We start from the raw sequence: 7,611 nt of genomic DNA on the forward strand, positions 1-7,611 counted from the left end.
TATCCATAAGTCTGAGACCAAAACAGCTCCTATGGGTCCAAATCAGGTATTAGCTCCTCCCATCCCTACTAAAAACCTAGATATTAAGAGCACTTTGAAAGAAGTGACAGAACCCCAGATTAATACCTCTGTAACCCTCCCAGCACCTACAGTGCAGGCCGGTGAAGACCCCCTATGGAAACTGATGTATGCTATGTATGAGACCCTTAACATTACCAGCCCTAACCTCACAGCCTCATGCTGGCTATGTTATGATATAAAGCCTCTCTTTTATGAAGCCATAGGCCTGAATGCCACTTATAATGTATCTACTGGTGAAGATCCCTCTCAGTGTTCATGGGGAGACCTAAAATAAGCTTAACGCTATAACATGTAAGCAGTGAAAGAACCTGCCTGGGAAAAGTACCACAGAGTAAACAAAGTTTATGCACTTCCATAAATGCCACCCCTAGTTAGAATAACATAAAGTGGCTGACCCCAGGAAATAATGGATGGTAGATATGTTCCAAGACTGGCCTCACCCCATGCCTCTCAACCTCCATCTTTAATGCCTCTAAAGAATTCTGTATCTTAGTGACTGTGATACCCCGCATCCTCTACCACCCTGAAGAAAGCATGTATTCTCACTGGAGTAAAGGAACAGACCAAAAAAATAAGAGAGAGCCCATCACTGCCTTAACCATTGCCACCCTATTCACTTTAAGAGTAGCTGGGGTTGGAACTGGCATAGCCTCCCTAGCTACTCAGCAATCAGGAATGACATCCCTTAGAGTGGCCATAGATGAAGATATAGAAAGAATAGAGAACTCCATTAGTCATTTAGAGAAATCTCTCACCTCCCTATCCGAGGTTGTACTCCAAAATAGAAGAGGGCTTGATTTATTATTCCTCCAACAAAGAAGATTATGTGCTGCACTAGGAGAAGAGTGCTGTTTTACGCTGATCATTCAGGAGTAGTAAGAGAATCTATGGCCAAAGTCCGGGAAGGCTTAGCTAAACACAAGAGAGAATGGGAACAACAACAGGGATAGTTTGAATCTCTATTTAACACTTCCCCATAGTTAACAACCTTAATCTCCACCTTAATGGGCCCTCTGGTAATACTGGTACTCTTGCTTACCTTTAGACCATGTATCCTCAATAGACTGATGATTTTCATTAAAAATAGAATTAATACAGTCCAGCTAATCATGCTGAGACAACAGTATCAGCCTTTATCTCCTTACAACTGTAAAACCTCATTAGACCCATGATTGGGTCCTCCCCCTTTTTTTTTTAAATCCAAAGAAAGGGGAGAATGAAAGGGCAAGCTCTTGGATTCTACCTCAGCCAATCAGGAACTGGGTTCTACCTCAGCCAGTCAGGACCCGGGGTCTACCTCAGCCAATCAAGACCTGGAGTCTACCTCAGCCAATCGGGACCGTATCCTATTTCAGCCAATCGGAGCTTAGTCTCTCTCTCTCCCCTCCAGTCAGCAAGAAGTGCACCCACCACCCCTGGACCCTGCCAACTGACCAGAGCCACGGCCATCCCCCCCAACTACCCTCAGGCCCAGCCAATCAGCCAGGACCACAGCCATCACCCCCCAAACCACCCTGGAAACATATAAAACCTTTGTTCTGGGGAAAACGCGGGCTCTCTCTGGCACCTGGCCACTGCATTGGCACGGGTGTGAGATTGAGCTCGGGCTAGCTCGAATAAAGGCTCCTTGCCTTTGCATCCGTGTTAGCTCCTTAGTGGTCTCCTTGAGATTCACGACTTCGGGCACAACACTTTCAATATGCTACCCCTGGGAAATGACCACCAGGCTGTCATGTAGTGGCTTTGGGGTATTATACTTGACTGCCAGGAGTCACAATCACTATTGGTGCTATGGGGTAATTCCTCCAGGAGGCTGCTGCAGTGTGCATGACTGTGAAAGCTAAGGAACATTTGCTGTATCAGAATGATATACAGAGTACTGCTTTTCAGAAAATACTACTTTTAGACTAACCTAAGCACTTAAAACAAGCAGCAAAACTAGATAGAATATATAAATACCTCTTTAAATGCCTGAGAACTGGCAAAGTAAGGAGGATTTGTGGGCTAAGCTCCAGTCTAGTGGGGAAGAGACATTCAGAGAGGTGAGTCAACATTTAGGAATGTGTTTCTCTGGAAGAATTTTCCAATTCTATAAGCAGTACCTAAGAGAAAATGACCTGAGCCCAGGTTTTAGATAGCCTTATGGAGTTAGTAGGACAAAAACTAGAGGTTAGTGTCTTCCTAGATTTTAGTCTATGTCTGAAAATATTACACCTTAGAAGTAATGAATGGATCTAACAGAGACAGATAGTTAGCTTCAAATCTTATCATTTTGCTATTGACTAAATTGTATCTATAGTTCATGCCATTAGATTGATGACTAGAAGCAAAACTAAATTTCTCAGAGGAAGATAACATTATTCAGTCTCATATTTAATTTTTTTCCAAATGCAAATCTTGTACTCAGTGGAAATAACCAGGTGAATATAAAAAAAACTAGATGAGTGAAAAAAAGAATAAAACTTTATAGAGAAAACTTTGAGATAATGGAGTTATTTTATATAAACCTCAAATATTTATGATTAATAAATTCAAAGTATTAAAGAAAGGTTGGAAAATTTCAGCAGAGAATGAAATTCATAAATGGAAACAAATAGAAACTTTAGAGCATAAAATACAGTAAAAAAAGGTGGCAGCATGAGAGGAGAGACAGAGGCTTCCTCCTAAAACTGGATACAATTAGAAAATTTAATTGGCGCAACTAATCCTGAGAGAGCAACAGGAAAGAGGACAGCGTCAGACTGCACAAACCTGGAGAAAAGAGCAGACCTCAGTGAATGGGGTAACGTACCAGAGCTGTGGCTCTGCAGGACCTGAGCCCCTCCCCAACCCCAGCTCACTGGTGGAAGAAGACAAATGGAGCAGGGAGAGAGTGGAAGGCTTGGGACTGTTGAATACCTAGCTCCAGATATCTGGGCTGGGAGCACAAACCTACATTTCATGGTGCTTTCATGATACTTGCATGACTACCAGGTAGGAAAGTTAATACAGGCAGAGTTCCTGGGGAGACTAGGATTCCCGCTGCCTGTGGAAAGCAGGGATCCATATCCAGCTGCTCTGGGACAAAAACATACCTGTGTGACCGGCCCACTGGCTCAGGCAATGGAGATAGGCACAGAAGCCAGGAGGCAGGGAACAGCTCTTTCCTCCCCCCAGGTACCAGTATCGCACCCCTGTGACCCCCAACATTGCTTCAGGGGCTGAGCAGCTCCAAAGACTACAGCTTTTGGACATTAGAGGGTGCCATATACAAACATGAAACGCCAAAGGAACCTTGTCCAGAGTAAAATTGTTAATACAACTCCAGAGAAAGATTTAAGTGGTATGGACTTAGTGACTCTTCCTGAAAGGGAGTTCAAAATAAAAATCATCAACATTCTAATGGAGGTATGGAAAGACGTCCAAGAACTCAGGAATGAATTCAGGTCAGAGATCCAATCATTGAAGAACACGATGGAGGATATTAAAAGCAGGTTGAATATGGTAGAGGAGACAATAAATGAAAAAGAAGCTAGAGAAGAGGAATACAAAGAAGCTGAGGCACAGAGAGAAAAAAGGACCTCTAAAAATGAAAGGATATTAAGAGAACTGTGTGACCAATACAAGAGGAACAATATTCGCATTACAGGGATATCAAAGAAGAAGAGAGAGAGAAAGTAATAGAAAGTGTCTTTGAAGAGGTAGTTGTTGAAAACTTCCCCAATCTGCAGAAGGAAATAGTCTCTCAGGCCATGGAGATACACAGATCTCCCAACACAAGGGACCCAAGGAAGACAACACCAAGAAACATAGTAATTAAAATGGGAAAGATCAAGGTTAAGGACAGACTGTTCCAAGCAGCCAGAGACAGAAATAAGATCACATACAAAGGAAAGCCCATCAGGCTAACATCAGACGTCTCAGCAGAAACCGTACAGGCCTGAAGGGAGTGGCATGATGTATTTAATGCCATGAAGCAGAAGGTTCTGGAAACAAGATTACTTTATCTGGCAAGATTATCATTTAAATTTGAAGGAGGGATTAAACAATTTCCAGATGAGCAAAAGCCGAGAGAGTTTACCCGCCACAAACCATCTCTGCAGTACTATTTTGGAGGGACTGCTGTAGATGGAAGTGTTCCTAGGGTTGGATAGCTGTCACCAGAGGTAGTAAAACCATGGTAGGGAGGGTGGAGCAGCTGATTGTGAGGCAAATGCAAAATTAAATTCACTATTACCAAAGTCAATCAAGGGATAGACAAAAAGTACAGAATTTGATACCTACCATATAAAGAATGAGGGAGGAAGAAAAAGGAGGAGAAATAGAAAAGAACCTTTAGATTGTGTTTGTAACAGCATACTAAGTGAGTTAAGTTAGACTCTTAGATAGTAAGGAAAGTAACCTGGAACCTTTGGTAACCACGAATCTGAACACTGAAATGGCAATAAGTACATACCTATCAATAATCACCCTAAATGTAAATAGACTGAATGCAACAATCAAAAGACATAGAGTCACTGAATGCATAAAAAAACAAGACCCATCTACATGCTGGTTGCAAGAGACTCACCTTAAACCCAAAGACATGCACAGACTAAAAGTCAAGGGATGGGAAAAGATATTTCATGCAAACAACAGGGAGAAAAAAGCAGGTGCTGCAATACTAGTATCAGACAAAATAGACTTCAAAATAAAGAAAGTAACAAAAGATAAAGAAGGACACTACCTAATGATAAAAGGCTGAGTCCAACAAGAGGATATAACCATTATAAACATATATGCACCCAATACAGGAGCACCAATATATGTGAAACAAATACTAACAGAATTAAAGGAGGAAATAGAATGCAATGCATTCATTTTGGGAGACTACAACACACCACTCACTCCAAAGGACAGATCCACCAGTCAGAAAATAAGTAAGGACACAGAGGCACTGAACAACACACTAGAACAGATGGACTTAATAGACATCTATAGAACTCTACACCCAAAAGCAACAGGATACACATTCTTCTCAAGTGCACATGGAACATTCTCCAGAATAGACCACATACTAGCTCACAAAAAGAGCCTCAGTAAATTCAAAAAGACTGAAATCCAACAAACCAACTTTTCAGACCACAAAGGTATAAAACTAGAAATAAATTGTACAAAGAAAGCATAAAGGCTCACAAACACATGGAGGCTTAACAACACGCTTCTATATAGTCAAATGATCAACAACCAAATTAAAATGGAGATCCAGCAATATATGGAAATAAATGACAACAACAACACAAAGCCCCAACTTCTGTGGGACGCAGCAAAAGCAGTCTTAAGAGGAAAGTATATAGCAATCCAGGCATATTTAAAAAAGGAAAAACAAACCCAAATGAATAGTCTAATGTCACAATTATCAAAATTGGAAAAAGAAGAACAAATGAGGCCTAAAGTCAGCAGAAAGAGGGACATAATAAAGATCAGAGAAGAAATAAACAAAATTGAGATAAATAAAACAATAGAAAAAATCAATGAAACTAAGAGCTGGTTCTTTGAGAAAATAAACAAAATAGATAAGCCTCTAGCCAGACTTATTAAGAGAAAAAGAGAATCAACACACATCAACAGAATCAGAAACGAGAAAGAAAACATCACGATGGACCCAACAGAAATACAAAGAATTATTAGAGACTACTATGAAAACCTATATGCTAAGAAACTGAAAAACCTAGAGGAAATGGACAACTTCCTAGAAAAATACAACCTTCCAAGACTGACCAAGGAAGAAACACAAAATCTAAACAAACCAATTACCAGCAAAGAAATTGAAGTGGTAATCAAAAAAACTACCCAAGACAAAAACCCCGGGCAGATGGATTTACCTCAGAATTTTATCAGGCATACAGAGAAGATATAATATCCATTCTCCTTAAAGTTTTTCAAAAAATAGAAGAGGAGGGAGTACTCCCAAACTCATTCTATGAAGCCAACATCACCCTAATACCAAAACCAGGCAAAGACCCCACCAAAAAAGAAAATTACAGACCAATATCCCTGATGAATGTAGATGCAAAAATACTCAATAAAATATTAGCAAACCGAATTCAAAAATATATCAAAAAGATCATACACCACGACCAAGTGTGATTACTCCTGGGGATGCAAGGATGGTACAACATTCGAAAATCCATCAACATCATCCACCACATCAACAAAAAGAAAGATAAAACCACATGACCATCTCCATAGATGCTGGAAACGCATTCAACAAAATTCAACATCCATTCATGATAAAAACTCTCAGCAAAATGGGTATAGAAGGCAAGTACCTCAATGTAGTAAGGGCCATATATGATAAACCCACAGACAACATCATACTGAACAGCAAGAAGCTGAAAGCTTTGCCTCTGAGATGGGGAACAAGACAGGGATGCCCACTCTCCCCACTATTTTTTAACATAGTACTGGAGGTTCTAGCCATGGCAATTAGACAAAACAAAGAAATACAAGGAATCCAGATTGGTAAAGAAGAAGTTAAACTGTCACTATTTGCAGATGACATGATATTGTACATAAAAAACCCTAAAGACTCCACTCCAAAACTACTAGAACTGATATTGGAATACAGCAAAGTTGCAGGATACAAAATTAACACACAGAAATCTGTAGCTTCCCTATGCACTAACAAAGAACCAATAGAAAGAGAAATCAGGAAAACAATTCCATTCACAAATGCATCAAAAAGAATAAAATACTTAGAAATAAACCTAACCAAAGAAGTGAAAGACCTATACCCTGAAATCTATAAGACACTCTGAAGAGAAATTAAAGAGGACACTAACAAATGGAAACTCATCCCATGCTCTTGGCTTGGAGGAATTAATATCGTCAAAATGGCCATCCTGCCCAAAGCAATATACATATTTGATGCATTCCCTATCTAATTACCAACAACATTCTTCAACGAACTGGAACAAATAGTTCAAAAGTTCATATGGAAACACCAAAGATCCCGAATAGCCAAATCAATCCTGAGAAGGAAGAAGAAAGTGGGGGGGGATCTCACTCCCCAAATTCAAGCTCTACTACAAAGATAAAGTAATCAAGACAGTTTGGTATTGGCACAAGAACAGAGCCACAGACCAGTGGAACAGAATAGAGACCCTGTATATTAACCCAAACATTTATGGTCAATTAATATATGATAAAGGAGCCATGGACATACAATGGGGAAATGACAGTCTCTTCAACAGATGGTGCTGGCAAAACTGGACAGCTACATGTAAGAGAACTAAACTGGATGACTGTCTAACCCCATACACAAAAGTAAATTCAAAATGGATCAAAGACCTGAATGTAAGTCATGAAACCATAAAACTCTTAGAAAAAAACATAGGCAAAAGTCTCTTGGAAATGAACTTTAGCAACTTCTTCATGAACATTATCTCCCTGGGCAAGAAAACAAAAGCAAAAATGAACAGTGGGACTATATCAAGCTGAAAAGCTTCTGTACAGCAAAGGATACCATCGATAGAACAAAAAGGTACCCTATAGTATGGAAGAATATAT

The sequence above is a fragment of the Manis javanica genome, chromosome 9 (genome assembly GCF_040802235.1).
Source record: "Manis javanica isolate MJ-LG chromosome 9, MJ_LKY, whole genome shotgun sequence".
Classification (NCBI taxonomy): domain Eukaryota; kingdom Metazoa; phylum Chordata; class Mammalia; order Pholidota; family Manidae; genus Manis; species Manis javanica.